The sequence below is a fragment of the Chroicocephalus ridibundus genome, chromosome 5 (assembly GCF_963924245.1).
Source record: "Chroicocephalus ridibundus chromosome 5, bChrRid1.1, whole genome shotgun sequence".
In the NCBI taxonomy this organism is placed as follows: Eukaryota; Metazoa; Chordata; class Aves; order Charadriiformes; family Laridae; genus Chroicocephalus; species Chroicocephalus ridibundus.
Window position 1 is genome coordinate 79,813,137 of NC_086288.1, and position 17,927 is coordinate 79,831,063.

The 17,927-nt window shown below is 37.8% G+C and overlaps 1 protein-coding gene across 19 annotated transcripts in view; it reads right to left on the reverse strand.

Moving 5' to 3' along the window:
• TENM3 (teneurin transmembrane protein 3) overlaps positions 1-17,927 on the reverse strand; it is a 1,409,904-nt gene that overhangs the window by 1,344,609 nt on the left and 47,368 nt on the right. For all 19 annotated transcript variants that reach the window (XM_063335478.1, XM_063335480.1, XM_063335491.1 and 16 more), the window contains exon 2: positions 6,415-6,522. The gene's annotated coding sequence lies outside the window, so the exon portion shown is untranslated. The remainder of the gene's footprint in view (positions 1-6,414; positions 6,523-17,927) is intronic.

The window sequence follows — 17,927 nt, forward strand, 5'->3', positions numbered from 1 at the left end:
CCATAGTCCTGCCTTAACTTTCATCTCTTGCCAATGAAGTTCTAAAACTTGTCTCCTGCTTATTAAAAAGATAAAGCACGGACTGACAAATGGAGAGAATGACAACTCACAGCGGCTCCTGCTGCTGGGCTATCAAATTTTGCAAGCATCAGTGAAGCAACCAACCCTCATGAGTCTCTTTTCATTGTTACCATACAATTATGCTTGTATGTTGGAAGGCCTGAAGAACAGTTTCAGCTCTCTGTCCAAGGAGAACTCTCTGCCAGACCGATGTGTAAATTTTAGGTCCCCTTCACCTCAATAGCACCGGGATCTTTTGCTGAATATGTATGATTTTTTTTTTTTTTCAGTTTGATCTAGTTTTTAGACCTAACATGCTATGTATGAGCAATTCTGTACATCGACCCATATTTGTGGATTATAGCAATATTTAATACAAACAATTAAAAAACCAAAAGTTGTCAAATACAATTGTTTGACAGGTTGCCTGAATACATGCTTTCCTTCCCCTCATCCTTTTTCACAGATAAGCATTATTATTCGTTAATTTGACACCACTTGTGAAGGTTTTTGGTTCAGTCAGAATGCCCTTATACAAGCAAAATTCTAAATGTTTTCCATAAAAGCTGAAGAGAGGCCAAGCCTCCTGGAATGGCTCATAAGACTCTTCATTTTTAAGTTTGACAAATCCACATGTGTTTTGTTTGTAGCAGTTCAGTTAACCCAAAATATTATTTGTGTAGAAATATTGCCATTAGAATAAAACACAAAACTGTTTCAACTGTTTGATTACTTGAAATAGGCATTAATGAAACATTATATACCATAGTTTTATGTTTTACTTTTGTACTCTACCGGCACATTTACACAGCAGAACTCAGCTCATGCAACTGTCATTCAATATCATTTAAACATATTATCCAGCTCTTAAAAAAAATAAACAGCTGAAATAGTTGGATGAGCATCATAGCACTTCCTTATTACATTCTGCAAAGGGATTTCTTTAAATAAAAGAGAAACAATATCCAAGAGACTTCAGGGTTTTTTGCAATTAATAGTTCAGATAAATATAACTGACAAAGTCATTAGACTTGAAATTATAACTATTTTTAGATTACCAGCCAGATTCAACTGATATATAAAGAAATAATGCTGATATCTATCTAATGTTAAGCTTTGTTGATAATTACTCAAGTACAACTAAGAAGTAAATTGATATTAAAATGCAATGACAGTGCATTAAAACTCTCAACCATATACGCGTATTTTAATTTTCTTTAGTATGTTTTTTCCTTGATGATTTGACTTACAATATTTCAAAAAAATGCATCATTCTTCAGCAGTTCACATAGATGTCACTGTGTTTAGTTTGTTACTTACACTAAACAGAGGTAATGAGGCAATGAAACATTTATGTTTCGGTATGCCTTCTGATTAGCCAAAAAAATTTGATGAGTCATTTTAAAGCAATTTTTTCAAAGTACTGGAAGCAATTACATTATATTCTAAATTATTAACCTGTCGTTGTTTTCCTAAAAATAATATTGTATTGAACATTTACTTATATCATGTATATTTAGTCTATATTTACAGGCATGCATATACTGTGCATACTTAGTGTATATTGAGGCACTACATTTATATAGTCTATAAAGTCTGTAATTATATATATATGTATAAAGTGTACACTTAGAACTGGTGAATAACTTACATACACCGACTCGTCAAATAAATGTAGTCATTAGAAACACCACTAAAAGACTCATTTCTAGGGTTTTAAACAGCATCATATAGGACCATATAGGATTATATGGGACCAACCTCAGAGGGACAGAGAGAACTTAATTTCAGATGCAGCCATCTCTGATCTCAGTTCCTGTGTTTGGCATCACGGAAGCTCTAAATGGTTGAATGGAAAAGGCTGGTTTGGTTCTTCCATTTTGGGGTATATTCAAAATACATAATATTCAAATATATATAATATTTCAAAATACATACTATTCAAAACAGCCATAATTTTAGGAGGCTTCTATAGAACATCTGTTGCTGATTTTTTTTTTTTTTTTTTTTTTTTAAGATATAGCACATGGCCCAATTTTATTGATCTATCATGGAAAGGTAGATGTTAGATGTTTTCACTTTTAGGAGGTCTGATCAACCAGATAGGCAAGATGGTTTTTAAAAAAACCTGTGGGATCTAACATAAGAGGGATCTAACATAGGACAGCTGAGAACAGAAGAGAAGAGAAGGAAAGGGAGCAAATGTTGAGCCAGCACATGCAAAATACATTTCCTGGACTTAAAAACTCCTCCTTACTTCCAAACAATATCTAGTTAAATGAGAAGTCTGTTACAGTCACGGATTACTGCTTAAATTCTCTCATAAAATGTGCCTTTACTCTCCTTTCCCCACTGAGATGATATTCGCATTCTGCATTCTTGAACTTCAGACATTTTACATGAACATGGATCAGGGTCTACATGAGAAAAACATCTAGATTTGAATTGCAAAAGTGAGAACTAATAGCAAAAAGTAGGTAGGACTGAACTTTAACTATTCCTTTAAGAATTCAGGGGACAGAGGGCGAGTATTCCCTAACTCAAGGCAAAGCAATAAAGAAACAAATTAGCAAGCACAGTAGCCAGGGGAACAATAAATACGTCCAGTAAGTCAGACACAGTGCATATGTGGCTGATAATTTAACACCACGGAAGAGGATTACAAATCTGCAGCGGTGCAGTGAAACACTAAGTTCTGAAGAGATTTAGTGCAAGCAACACCAGGTAGCTTTAGCAGCTGACAAAAGATAACAGAGAAAAAGCACAAATAGTGTCACGGATTTCATAATACTAAAAGACATAAGGCCATACGGAATCTAAACCTGTAGACATTGCATCACTCTTAGCATTGGCTTAATCTCTGCCCTTTCAAGCAGTAGTTTGGCTGGCAGAGAGGAAAAAAAAGTATTAAGGACAGGCTATCTCAAAAAAAAGCCTTAAAGTAAGCGTTGACAATTTGAAAAATCAATTCATGTGCCTAGATTCATACTTTAAAGAAATATAAATCCCTAACCTAATCTATTACAAAGCAGGATAAGAAATAAATCAAGTGTTTTTGATAGTCTCCTGAACTACTTTAATGCTGATCTCTGATGAAGAGTTGGATTATTATCGAAATGTGAATCTCACACAGATTAATATTTTAGACTTCTAGGAGCAGCATCTCAGGCTAGGACTGAGACAAATGGCCTAGAAATAAAATCATAGGATGTCATAAAAAGTATTTGCTATTGCTAACCTGGTTTCATTAACTACTTCTGCCCTGTTTCCATTAAAAGTACAGATCTGAAAGACCACTTTTCCATTCTATCATGGGAAAAAAAACAACAAAAAAAGAAACAATAAAAACTAATTTGGTAAATCAAGTAATGGCAGCAAACACACATAGTAATGACATTTATCAAAGATAATAATGATTTGCTAAATAAAATTTCAAAACATGTCTGTTGATGAAAGAGCATAAACTTATATTTTCCATCAAGCGTCCCCATAATATTGAGTGAATTTTCTTAAATATTTCAAATTACCATTTTCTAAACTCCAAAACGTTCCCTTACCTACCCCATCTTTGTCAAGGAAAGCAAACAAACAAGAAAACCAACCTCCCAGACTTTTAACACATTGGCAATAAAGCTTTGTAAGAACAAAGTTATTTAAATGGCATTATCTGCTATTTGTCTTATGCTATATTGCCATTTTTTCCCCACTGAGTGCTAATAAGTGCTTGCTGTTGAAGAGGTTTACATTTAACATCTGTCACTTGTATCCAGAAGTAGCACCTACAGGGAACTGTCAAATAGATTGTTATTCTCCTCTGTAGCACCAGCAAATCTGTCTCACATCATTTACATACAGATAGTTATAGGCATTCATCATTTCATTATGCTGACTGCCTCACTATTCTAATGTATAATGTCTCTTTAATGAGCCTCAAAAAATACAATATTCCTTGATTTATGACTGCTTAACTGAAAAATTATACAGATTGACAAAAACTCATCATAAAGCATTTTTTTGTGTTCCCACTACCTTGCACTTTAAATTTACCAAGGACTCTTGAGTTAATCTCATGATTTGTTTCTTTGACAAAAGGAATTATCAAATATTAACACACTAGGCTTCAGAGTCGCTGCTATTTTAATAAGTATACTTTCACTTCAATGAGAGAGCAGTACCAAATTTGACAAATTAAAATCGATCAGTTTTTGTCAAAGAAATAAACGTATTGGACAATCTGTTTCAATATTATTATATGTCAATTACTGTATACTTCCTAACTTATCATGTGGAATACTGCCGTACCAGTCACGCACAAGTGACTCATAAACGAGCCAATTTACATGTTCAAGTAAATTGAACTATGCTTTATTGTAGGAACTTCAATTATTTCATACACAAATGGTTACGACTGAAAAACAGCTCTGCCATTAAAAGCGTGCTGAAGTATTACAAACATACCTAAAACACCAAACAGAAAGCTGAGAACAAGAGGCAAACGCTTCATTCACTTGACTGCACTCAGGCATTATATGGAGCTCAGTTCCTCCAGCTACATCTCCATGTGCTTATAAATAATACCAGCGTTCCGCTCGGGGCATCGGGTTTTGACTACCCAAGCTGAAAAGGTCTGTGAGCAGTGCTCATCGTAGCCATTGGAAACAAGAATTTTCACCATGCATGAGAAAACACATGATACTTTGCTTCTGACAAATTTACAACTTTTAGTCAAATGCTTTTACTATGTCAGAAAGTGTTACGCTCCATCTGAAGTTTCTCCCATAACAGAGCTAACTATTAATTTTTCCTCCCCTGTCCTATACAGTTTGAACTCACACTATAGACCATCAGTCAGGACATGACTCCCTCTCCTCCGCTCAACCACTTGTTTCCATGCAAGTTTTAAAAAAACACAGTATTGAGAACCTTCCCTTTTTTTATAAAATGCCACCCCTTCCAGAATGAATGAGTGCGGATATAAACAAATGAGCACTGACATAACCTTGCACTCTCATAAGCATCTCTTCCTATTTCCAAATCATGAAGCCGGGCTAAAATGACGATCCATTCAATGCAGCAGAAATGTACAGAGATTTACGCAACAGATGGCAAGCTGCAATCCCTAGAACCCTGCAAAAAGTCAACTTTATGCAAAAAATCCTACAAAACAACTTACAACACTACAGGTTATTTAAGAGTCTTTTCAGTAGATGCGGATATATTATGACACAACAGAAAATAAAGTGCAGAAATTATGCTGATATTGCTCAATACAATAAAAATTCTAGTTTCGTAATTTTGGACTTATAATTTAGTTCCTTTGCACTGAATACTCCAGTTAACATCAATCTATGAATTTCAATGATTTCAAGGAGTCAAACTTCTAAAGAATACAGGTAAATTATCCCCTAATCAACCCACTCTATTTTTATCATCTAGAAGAATTTGCACGTCTACACATTTCAACCACACATAATGACAGCCTATCAAAAAAGCCAGTACAATATTTTCTTTTTTTTTTAAATTAAAAAAAAAAAACAGAAAACCTCCACAGTATTATTTTATCTGTGAAAGTTGTTAACTCTGAATCCAGAGAACTAGTATGCCAACCCAAATACCTGTTACAAGCAACTGAAGACCCAAATTTATACAGCTGGATACCCTGTGAATTCAAAATAGCCGTTCATTCCCGTAACAATAAGGAGGTTTATATCTCAGCTTGTAGTAGTGATAGAATTAGATTTTTAGAAAATTTCAATATTTACTAATCACAACAGATTCCTAGACTGTCGTTCTGTCCATCTCAGAATTATTTTTCTGTGTCCCTTGATATTAACTGTGAGGCACATAACCAGGAGTAACCATGGACAATAAGTGTATGCTGTGCCTGTTAGTGCTGCTGTAAAGCTGTGCTATAAAAATAATACTAATTTAAAAGCCAGCAGAGATTACAATTAGTTGTTAAGTCTTAGTCACACAGAGCAAAGGTGGCAAGAACAAAGTAAATACAGCTACTCCTATAGCCCCTTCATGTTGCAGCTCTATTTCTTGCTTTTCTTGCCTTATAACATCATTGTTATATCTCCCAGAGTTACTACTTCTGAAAACTGACTAATAGCATCTGCAACTCTCGATTTTCCTTTCTGAATCTGCATTTCAGAAAAGACAGTGGGGGAATGAACATCTGTCAGAAGATTCTTTAAGCCTTCGCATTGTTCTTTATGTGTGCACATAAATATATGGCAGTGTTTCTCTGGTAGAATACTAAATTAGCAATTTTCCTTGTAGAGTACTGAACTACCCAGGAACCCAACAAAATTATATACAACGTGTTTCACACTGACTGAGCCTACTTACAGGAAGGCGGTGCTGTAAGTGGATTCAATTCTTCAGTCTGCACATCAGAAGAAAATCCAGAGTGTGTTCCGTTCCTGTGATTAATTTTCTGTCTCTATGTAGATACACCTAGGAAATAACCAGTAGAGAGCAAGTACAATTAAATACAGAAAATAACATAAACCAAATGAATTAAAAAAAAAATACACTGAGCAATAATTTACTACAAAGTCCCTACCATTATTCATCAATATGCAATCATCACATTATAGAAGACAAACATTTATATTTAAATTTATATTTTGTCTTCATTTAATCCTGTAGTACCCAAGTGATTCCAGAGTCTTTCAATCTCAAAGCTGGCAAGTAGAATCAAACAGCTGCTATCATTACACCTAAGCAGCCAACTGGTGGCCTGAGAGGAGAAACAGAACAACCCAGAGGAAACCAGTCCAGCCTTCCAAAATAGCACAAGCAGGTTTCCATTCAGCATGCAGAACAACTGCAGTATACAGAATACATGAAATAAACAGTCATGTTTATTTTAACAGTATCCATAAAAATTCATAATTTTTTATTTGGCTTTTCAGTAGAAACAGAAGCAGCAGCTTCTATTCCTTCTCCTGGTTCCTAATTACATACTTGCCAGAATTCTGCAGAAAGTGACTTAAGAAGTGACAGGAATAAGGCACACAGAGGGCCTGTTCACAGATATTGGCATTTCTTATAGGAAGTAGGGTTCAGCTGTATCTTGCTTCACATCTAAACCAGTACTGACAAATACCAGTTCAATCTCTCCTTAAATAGCTGAAGTCAAAGCTGGACTATTCTCCAGATTAAAAAAAAAAAAAAAATCTACTCCAGAGGGTTAACCATTCTTACTTTTCAAAGACCTTTTTTCTTATCTCTTGCATCTAGGCTTTGCAAATTAAACCCTGCTACTTCTTGCCATATCTAAACTGGAGATAACAAAGTTCATGCTGATCTCCTTTTGCAAAAATTTTGTATATACCTATCCTCACTCTTCTAATTTCCTGGTTCTAAGTCTTCTTTCAATGCCTTTAATGAACTCATGAACTATCAATAACTAGGTATAATGTATTGTTTGTCCTTTTTGAAAACTTAGACAACCTACAAGTTGCTCCACTGGATGCTCACGTATTACATTCCTAAAGATTTGTGGAGAAAGAGCTCTAGTAGATTTTGTTTTAGCAGTCTCAGATATTCCACCCCTTGTACCTCTGCCGCAGACTAGCAACCCAGTAAACGGGTAGGTAGAAATTAGCATACTGTGCCTCAAATTCATAAAGGGTGATGGAGGCATGAAATGTTTGCAGATTTGACAAAGGACATCTGCCAGGCATTTTAACACTTCTGAAGCTCTGCGACTGCTGATAGGAAGGGAGGGCAAACACTTGTGGAAGAAAGCAAAATGGCTGGAACCAGCTGTACATGTAAAAGTACAACTTGGTGAATATACTGTCCCCGTATTCTTTCCTGAAGCATTAGAGGGGATTCGCCATTTAGTATTTGTGCAGTTAGTTAACCCTACTAAGTGCCTGCACTTGTTCTTACCAAACTGTATGTCTATTATTTATGGAATTTATTGTGATTGCGTTGAACTCAAGTCCTGTCTTCTAATATGACTGCAGCAAGACTAGCGTCTACTCCATTACTGAAACTACCAACAAAGTTATGGAATAACCTCAGACCCAGTACAGACTCTCATGGAATTACACTCAACCCTGGTCACTAGGGAAAAGAATGACTATGAATAAGTAAAAAACTTTTTTTTTTTTTTCCCCAAAAAACTTGTATACTAACCTTTGACCAGTCTTATCTGGACTACAGTTCCCTAGGTTCCATAAGCAAATACTATGTAAGATTATCAAAATGGCAGTTTACTAAATTCAAGTTATATCATATCTCTTCCACCCCTTAGGGCTTGCTGCAATATTTTTTAAAGAGACAGGGTAGGTCTGACTTGTTCCTACAAATCTGAGCTAGCTGTTCATTCTCACCATCTCTTATAGTGGCTTTGAAAGAACAGTTTGATAATTTAAGATCCCTCAAGGAAATTCAGTTAAGAGAACTATCTACAATTCTTTGGATATTTCTTCAGGTCTTACTGTCAGCCCCTTTCTGAGCTTTTGAAATTTCACCATCCTTTAGTTCTCAAGTATATGGTTACATCATGTAAATAATAATAATGTAACAGACATTACATATGTTACATCAGGTAAAGGTTTGTTTTTTCCACACATGCGTATCTTCCAGCTTTATAAATCATACAGCCAATAACTGCACAAAATCAAGGCCTGAAAGAAGAGAGTTCTTCCCTTCCAGTTGAGATAGCCTTGCAGTTAGATAATTTGTACTAATTTTTCTAAAAGGTGGCATGAGCTTCTGTGTCATTACTTTTAATAGGTAAAGTCACTGCATTCTAACGTATCGCTCACCCTAGATTCCAATACTGGCCTCTGAATTTTCTATCCCTTTCTAACACACTATTTACATCACACAAACAGGCTAGCAGAACATGACATCGGTAATTAACTGTTTACGTTTCATTTTTAAGGTTTCGTGCACCCGTACATGGATTTGCCCCACCATTCCTCTGATTTTGACAAAGTGAGCTCGACAGGGAGTGCCACGCTGTTTGCTGCTCCTTTACCCTGCCACAGCAGCTGGTGAAGGACGTGGGCACGGACGCCGCTACCTCTTCAATAAATTCAGGAACTACAGGATCACAGCAACAAATCATTTTATATGCCTTTGTCGCCTGTGTTTTTTTCAGCTTCTCTGCTGCTCCAGCTCAGTTTTGCCCTCCTTTCCCCCCCCCTCTGTCGTGGTCCCGCCTCAGCCGGCAACAAAGAACCACGCGGCTGCTCTGAGGGAAAACCGGAGGGAAAAAGGCAAAACTCGTGGGCTGAGGCAAAGGCAGTTCAACAGAACAGTAGAGGGAACAATAAAACAACAATAACGCGGACAGAGGACTTCACAAACACGAAGCGGTACACGGACACCGCCCACCCACCGGCCCCGGGACGCCCCAGCCCCGCTGCCGGCAGCGACTTCCCGCCCCCTCCCGGCCACAGGCCGGGCATGGCTCCCAGGGCATGGAATACCTGTGTCCCTGCCACAGCTGAGGAAAATGAACCCTATCGCCGCCGGAACCAGGACACCCTCTCTGCAGTATCACCTTAATTCGCTTTTCCTTACCATTAGGATGGAAACTGGGGACTGCAGCTTTCCACAGACCTTGGTACGCGCCGTATACCTCTGCTACGGGGTTATGAGCAAAATTATACTTCAGCGCATAAGGAAAGATTAACAGAAGAAGATACATCTAAAACAAATGCACTGAAGCCCATCTTTTCCCCTTTCCTCCCTGCTGACACAGCCTTCTGCTTAAAGAAGGCCTTGGGATAGTAGTCCCTTTGGCATATAAAAACAATGAGAAATATCGGCTATCCCTGTTGAGAAGACCACGTTAACGTCTGTACCTCATTTAAGTATTAGATTACTTTTTTTCATAAGACTTTCTTTGGCTTCCCTTCTCTTTAATACCACACCCTTAACATGTAAAATGACCCTAAGAAAAGCAGTTCGGCCCTGTAATTCTACTACTTCCATGATAATAGCATCCCAGATAAGGAATATCTATCAAAATAGCGTTAGAAAAAAAAATTATCTGTTCATTCCGGTCTCCTTTTTTTGCTTTATTTTTCTTATCTTCCAGCAACACATGCTTGGGCTTCTACCCAACATCCCTCATGAAGCTCGTAGATAAATAAAATAAAACTAAATAATAAAAACTGAAAGGCTATTCACCCCTGTCCTCCCCCCCCCCCCCCAAAAAAAAAAACAAACACCAAAAAACACCAAAAAGCTCCACCCCTTTTCCCTCTCTAAGGCTGGGCTTTTTAAAGTCTCTTATTTCTCTCTCCATGACAAAATGGTAACCTCTGTAGAAACCATCACCATTTCCTAAAACCCTTGCAGCGAGAAAGCTGAAGATTCACCTCTCGCACCCGCTGAATTTTGCCCCATGGCCTCCCTCAGCCTGGCTGCTCTTCCCACCCACAGCCCCTCATAAACTTCTCCCTCCTTATGCACCATTTACACCTAACCACAGGCTGTTTCTCTTAAACCATGCGGTTTAAGGCTGAAAAAAAGTCTCTGGCTCAGGGAGGCTGTCACCACTGCTCTGTTGGGCAAGGGGCCTAGCGACAAGCGATGGGCAAAAAGCTGAGGTACTCCGTGCCTTTCCCCCCCCCCCCCCCGGTGAGGCTTCTCCTCAAGTCTCTGTGAGAGACTGGAACCTCAAAATAATTGTCTCAAAACTCGCTTAAGCTTCTGCAAATCGACAGCAGGCTCTCGGGATGATAAGAAGCTTGCTTGTGTCTATTTAGCACCTTCTGCAGACCATTCTTTTCCTTATCAGTCACCACCCAAGACTGCCCCCAGCCAAAAAGGGTGCAGACCTTTGATTATCAGTGGCCAGACGCCGTTAACCCCAAACTCACTAAGGGACATGACTCTGCTGAGCCAAGCGCTGCCCAAGCACCAAAGGCAGGAAGAGCTCATACGACAACCATATCAAACAACAATTAGCTGGGCAAAGACCACCGTCACACTGACTGGTCAAGCTATGGACCGACCTGGACTATAACTGGTGTGGTTGACCCATCACAATTTGGGAACTGGAACCCCCACCATCATCATGACTTGAGAACCATGGATCAATGGGACACCGCTGAAATTCCAGAGGACCGCCAAGATGTCCTCAGGCCGGTGGTGGTGACTGTACTCCTGGTGTGCTCCGTAATACTGCTTCTCCTTTCTGCCTTTCCTCTACTTCCATCTTTATTGCTCGTCTCAGTGACTGTTGCTGGGGAATCACAATAAACCTGCAGTGAGGGGCATGGGACCTCGTTTGTGTCTTAATCTCACACTTGGAAAACATTGCGAACCTCTCCCGGGCCCAATGGAGTCAGACCAGGCCGTAACAGCCTCCCAGGTCCCTGAGCCCCCTCAGAGAGTCTGTGGGCATGAAGCAGGACGCAGAGGAGAGGAAGAAGGGGTACGCAAAGCCATGGGCCCAGGTGGGAGGCCTTCCCCTCTGTTTGGCACTTCTAAGACCGCATTTGGCGTACTATACCCAGGTCTGGGCTCCCTAGTAGATGAAGGCTATCAACATACTGAGTGACTCCAACAGAAGGCCAACAGGATGGCCAGGGGACCACGGCGTATGAGGCCGAGAGAACTGGGCCTGCTCAGCTTGCAGAAGAGAAAGCTAACGGGAGACCTTATTGCTAACTACAACTGCCTCATCAGAAGGTGATGCCAGACTCCTGTCTGAGGTGCACGGTGATAGGACAAGAGGTAACTAACACAAATGGAAACATGAGAAAGTTCAGTTAAATACTAGGGATGGGCGCAGAATTAACATGATGGTGGTTAAAGTGAGCAACAGGTTGCCCAGGGAGGTGGTGGAATCCATTCTGGGGATGTTCAAGACTCAACTTGACACAGCCACAGTCATCCCTATGTCATTATGCTTGTTTTGAGTAGGATGTTGGACTAGGTGGCCTCTGGTTGTCCTTTCTGACCCAAATAATAATTCTCTGATAAAACCTAAAATTATAGTGAGTATTTATTTAGAGAGATTTTGAAAATCTGAAAAAAAATTTAACAAAAAATAATATAACACTCTACCATTTGCATATGGATATTTATCATATATTTTAAATATATGCAAAGCTAAATTCCGTCTCAGATAGGTATTGCTATCTGAAACAGACGCACACAGGGAATGGGTGAGTGGTGTTTTGCAAAAAGCAGATGCAAAGTATAAGAAACTTTGTGTCATTTAAAGTTTGTGAATAGTTGCTATCTATCTCCTAGCACAATGCTAAAAAAAAAATTTGCTTAGATTTCTTAGAATGTCTACTTTGATGGTTTCTCACAATTTTTTTCAATTATTTTCCATGCAGGTAATTAAGGCAACCTTCAGACGCATTTCTTTTGATTATGGATATATCATTTACAGTGTAAGTGACACATTTTCAGAGTTTTATATAAACGAGATGATCATATTGATTGTTGCTATTATTTCTTGCCTTTTAAAATTTGGAAGACATGATTTCATTTTCTACAAGTATAAATACAGCTCTCGTACAGTGTATGTTATAGAAAACATGGCCTCTGTAGGAAAATTATATCCAATTACTATCTTAAAAATATGAAGCTCATTTCCAATAACATCTCTGAGAAAATGACTGTGAAGAAGCACGAAACTGCAAAACGTGGTCGTCTTAAGATAAAAAGGAGTGTGTAAGCTTGCTCTTTGAAAATATCAAGCTACTTTATTTATGAAGAATCTAATCATAAGTCTTTATTGCTGCATAACTAAATGTGGAAATGTGGCTTTGATACCAAGAAGGTTTAAAAACTTGACTCTGAAATTGCCAAAAGGAAGAAATAAATTGCGCCAGATTTAGTACTTACATTATTAATATGTTATACGTGGTCTGTGGAAGCCCACATGCCTCACACTTGGATACTATGAAAATATCATCTAGATAATTTTTTAAACAATATGTATGTTGTAAGTTATTATGAACAGATAAAGAGTTCATGATGCAATTTCATGCTGGGTAGGAAGGGAGAGTTACAGCAATAGCAATTTAATCAATATCCTATTATAAGCATGGTATGAAAAAAGAACGTGTGAAAAAGGCTTGCTACACACGACCAGAAAAGTTTGAACGACACTTACTTGTAACCACTTAGAGCTTACTAAAACTAAAAATGTTTGTCTAAATTAATTCTTCTTTTATGAAAAAAGGAGGAAAGTTTCTAGCCATTTATTTCCCTTGTAAAATGTAGGTTTTTTTAAATAAAACCCAGATATGACTGAATGAACCCAGAATATTCCATCTACTGTGGACAATATATTTCAAGTACAGTGCTCTCAGCTGAATTTTAGCTGCTGAACCTATAAAGTGTATTAAAATGAAATGAAATTTTATTTTTTTAAAAGTTCTTGATTATTGGAACTTGCAAAGAACACCACAGAAAACAGCAACTTAAAATACACTTGAATCTAATAGCACCTTCAAATTATGAAATAAGACATTGCTTTAATCTAACTTTAAAATTTTGTCTGATTTTGACCATGTGTAGTCTTTAATATTCAGCTCTGGCAGAAGGAGAAAATATGCCTTAATATACAGGAAAAAAGAAGTACTGCAAATGATGATAACAAAGGATTTATTTTTTTAGGTACAATTGTCTATAAAAAGTGACCAAATTTGTAGCTTTCATATTTTAATGTTCATTATATTGTGTCAACTGAATGTGATTTACACTTTCAATATACTTGTTGTATCTGAACTGTGCAACCACTTTAATGCGGTAATACTGTGTTTCACTAACTTTTGTTTTCCTCGAAAGATTTTTGGTGAATTAATTATAGCCAAGATACCAAATATAAACATCCTGATCTCACTAGAGCTACAGTTAATTTGTCTTTATTATCCAAGACCTTTACATATGAGCAACAGCCCATCATGATTTAGTCCACCAAGAGTGACAGGCCACTATTAATGATTTGACGGGATGTCACTGTAGTAGGTGTGCTGACTATTTAATGTCTCTTATGGCCTTCACTAACTCATAAAATTATCTTTCGTTGTCCTCTTGCATGAGTACTGATGACAAAACATAATCTTATCACAAGAGAGAAAATGTCTAATGGCAGTTTCTTTAGTAAAACATTTTTCTTCAGAGATTTAATGTATAAAGTTTCATCTTGCATGAATTATAATCAGTGCTTCAAAGCACACAGTAACCTTCCAGTATTTCAATGGTCCTCTTTTGGTGTACTGTACAAACCCTCAGAAGTGACATATCATCAAACTGTCAAGAATTGACTTGATGCATGTCAAAGCCTCACTATTCAGAACTAGTGAACCCAGACACCTGAGCAGTCAAAAAAAACTAGTGAATTTTTACTCTGTACCTTCACTATAATGTATCCATGTACGACTACCTCAGCAAAGTAGTAATAGCTCTTGGCAAACAGCATTCATCTGGGCTGAAAAGCTGTCAGCAGCAATATGGTAGATGTCAATTAGAATAAAGTATGAGATGCAAACACATTTGCCAATTACATGCATTAGACCTCATAATGACTGATGTCACAAATGTAGTTTGGTGATAAATTATCTTAAGGACAGTAATTATATTTTTCCATCAGTTGAATGTACCCATTTTGAAGTTACAAAACGAGATCCACAGAAAAAGTCTCCCTTTAGACAACAGAAACAACAGGAATGTCAGGGGGCGGGGTTGTTCGCTGCTTGTTTTTTTCCAGATAGACCCAGCTTGGACTACTAAGAAAAATAAATATTATTCAATTTTTTTATTATATACTGTTTGCAAGGAAAATAAGTGTGTGTGGTATCTTTATAAAACAAGCACACTGATGATTTTCAAGGACAATTTTCAGGTGAGTTGAAGAGATTATGGCAATTTAGATAGAGGAATCAAAAAGTATTCTTAAATAGGGATTGCCAAAAGAATTACATGACTCCAAATAAGGAAAAAAGGGACTGGATCATTTAAAATGGGGAGGATGGCATCCAAGATAGTGTGAGAAGAAATGAGAACAGTGATAGGGAGAGTAACAGCTGCATACAAAGCTACCTGGCAGTATATCCAGTATCGGCAATTTTTAGATCAAGATTTTTATGAAGATGGGGAGTTGGACTCAATGTTTATGGGTCCCCTCCAACTTGAGATATTCTATGATACTATGATTTAATATTTTCCTAAATGTTCATGTTGAAATGCTAACATCAATACCTCAATTCAGACCGAACTCAGGAAGATTCTATAGCCTATGTTATTAAGATGATCAGAACTATACTTTTTTGGCCTAAATATATATATTAAAAATAAAAATAAAAAAAAAAACAACAACAAAGCTATTAAGAGTACCATGCAATAAAATTATAGAAGGCTGTAAAAATGTTTCTGTCATGAATATAAGAAGCGTGATGCTTGAAGGACAAAACATATGCTTCTCACCCTTCAGCCAACAGAATCAATACTGTGACAGAGATAAAATTTTGCTTTCTTTTGACCAGTGTAAGAGTTCAAAAGAACTAATTCCTTCCTTATCGTACTGTTTATGAATAAACAGGGTAAGCAACTGATTTTCACACTCAGATCTTGTACCCTTCCATTAATTTAAATACACCCCAACATTTAAATAACCACTGGCTTTTATTGGCAGCAAAGAACACTCTTGGAGTATGAGTGGAAGCATGTAGACAGAAGAGGCAAACAAAGAGATTAGGCAGAGCATGGAAAAAGTAAGCATGAAGCGTCATTTGGGGAAACCCTGGCCCAGGTTGCTCAGAGAGGTGGTGGATCCCCATCCCTGGAAACACTCAAGGCCAGGTTGGACGGGGCTCTGAGCAACCTGATCTAGTTGAAGATGTCCCTGCCCATGGCAGCGGAGTTGGACTAGATGGGCTTTAAAGGTCACTTCCAAACCAAACTATTCTATTATTCTATGAGTTGTTTTCCATAAACATCTTTCCGTCTCACACCCACGCATCCAGATGTGCATACACAGGACAGACGGGATAGCAGCGGCAATGTCTAGCAATCACACGGAGCAGCAGAGGCATCAAAGGGCATCAGAGATTGCCACTGTTGGAAATACAGTGGGGTGCTGCTTACAGAATTACAGGCACTACTGTGCGTAGAGACAGGTATAAAGTCTGAGCCAGCAGCAGACGAAGTTAAGTAGGGGCAGTTCACAGGTAGGCAAATGTCATTTGAAGACATGGCAAGGATATTCTGTTAGAACCTTGTTTAGAAATGGCCTTTTCTCTCCAGGCTAAACTGAGAATTAGCTGAGCAGCGCACGCACTGAGAGTATTCACTCTCCAGGCTGCTCAGGAACAGGATCCCAGAATTCAGTGCAAACTAGTTGGTTGGTATCTGCATCACCAAGCGTGCATCACCACAAGACGAAAGCAGAATTCTAACTCCAGTTCTACCCCTGTTGGCTTTCAGTGGTCCATCAGAGAAGACATACAGCAGGATGATCTCCTGGCGCTCTGAACTCATAGCTCAGCTAAACTTCGTAGCTCATCCTGGTTGACTGCATATCCCTGGTTAAAACTTCATAATAAGATTCGGACAGATGTTGGCTTGATAGAACTAAATCGTTGATTTTGTCATAATTGATTACGAGAGGTCTGGTTAGCCACAATTCAACCTACGTAAAAACCATGTTTCTTTATAAAAAGAGATGTTGTAAGCTACACGATAGCATTTTAGTAAAGGTACAGTTATGGCATGCACAGACAGCTGGCAAATAAGGCCTTTTTGAGGATTATGTGCTAGAAGACACGTAGTTCTTCATGAACAATTTGTCAAATATGGCAGCGATGTGACCTTTGCAATGGGATAAATATACACAAACACACACACACACACGTACAAGCCAAACGCAGGGGTTTGAGTCTGACCGTGACAACTGCTGCCACAATAAGTGAAATCCAACAGGTTACAAAAATCAACACCCAGAAAAAAAAAATTCCCTATATCATGAAAGGGAGAGATGGTGCATTTAAAAGACACTTAAGTTTAGGACACTTAAAATAGAGACCTCAAGTTTGGACAGTGTGGCTTCACTGTACCTTCCTATCTGCTCTTCATTTACTAGCATATTCTGATCAAATTATTTTAACAGTGAGGCAAGTCTCGCATCAGAACAAACACAATTTTACAACCCAATAACTAATGAGTTAACAAAAATACTTAGGCAGTTAAAAAAGTAACCAGAAAGAATTAGAATGAGATTCAGAAAATCAGAGGTAAAAAAAGGTTTGATTTATTTATTTTGTTTTAATACGTACTAGATCTGTGTTAGTTAAGGAAGCAGAAATAGAGACAAACAAGAATAAATTGGAGGTCACTGTTGAAAAAAAAAAATAATCAAAATAAAAATACTGAGCAAACTTTTGGGATTCATGCATTTGAAAAAAATTCCAACGAAAGAGCAAAAGACGGCATAGCAGAGTTAGTGTACATAGAGGAACAAGCTTAAGTCAATTTTGCAATACTGTAAGGAAATAACCTTCCATAAATAACAGAGTTTCCACAGAGTTTCTGTCTTTATTCCCATTTTCCCAGACTATTTTACACCACACAAGACTTGTCCGCTTGCTTCCTCTATCTCCAGCTTTAATTCACTGATATTTAATTTTTAGCAGATGTTCAAACTTAAATCAAGCTTTTCTACATTTGCAAAAGTTATACAGATAGCACTGTGTTTAGGTAAATACAAGGATGTATTTACCAGCTCATGAAGACATTCTATTCTTTTTAACAAGGAGAACAGGAGAAAAAAAAACCTACCACCTCCTCATGCTGTGGAAAGACTGTAGAAGACTTAACAGGTCCCCATGCCCATTACATTGATCTCAGCCTGGGAAGACAACAGT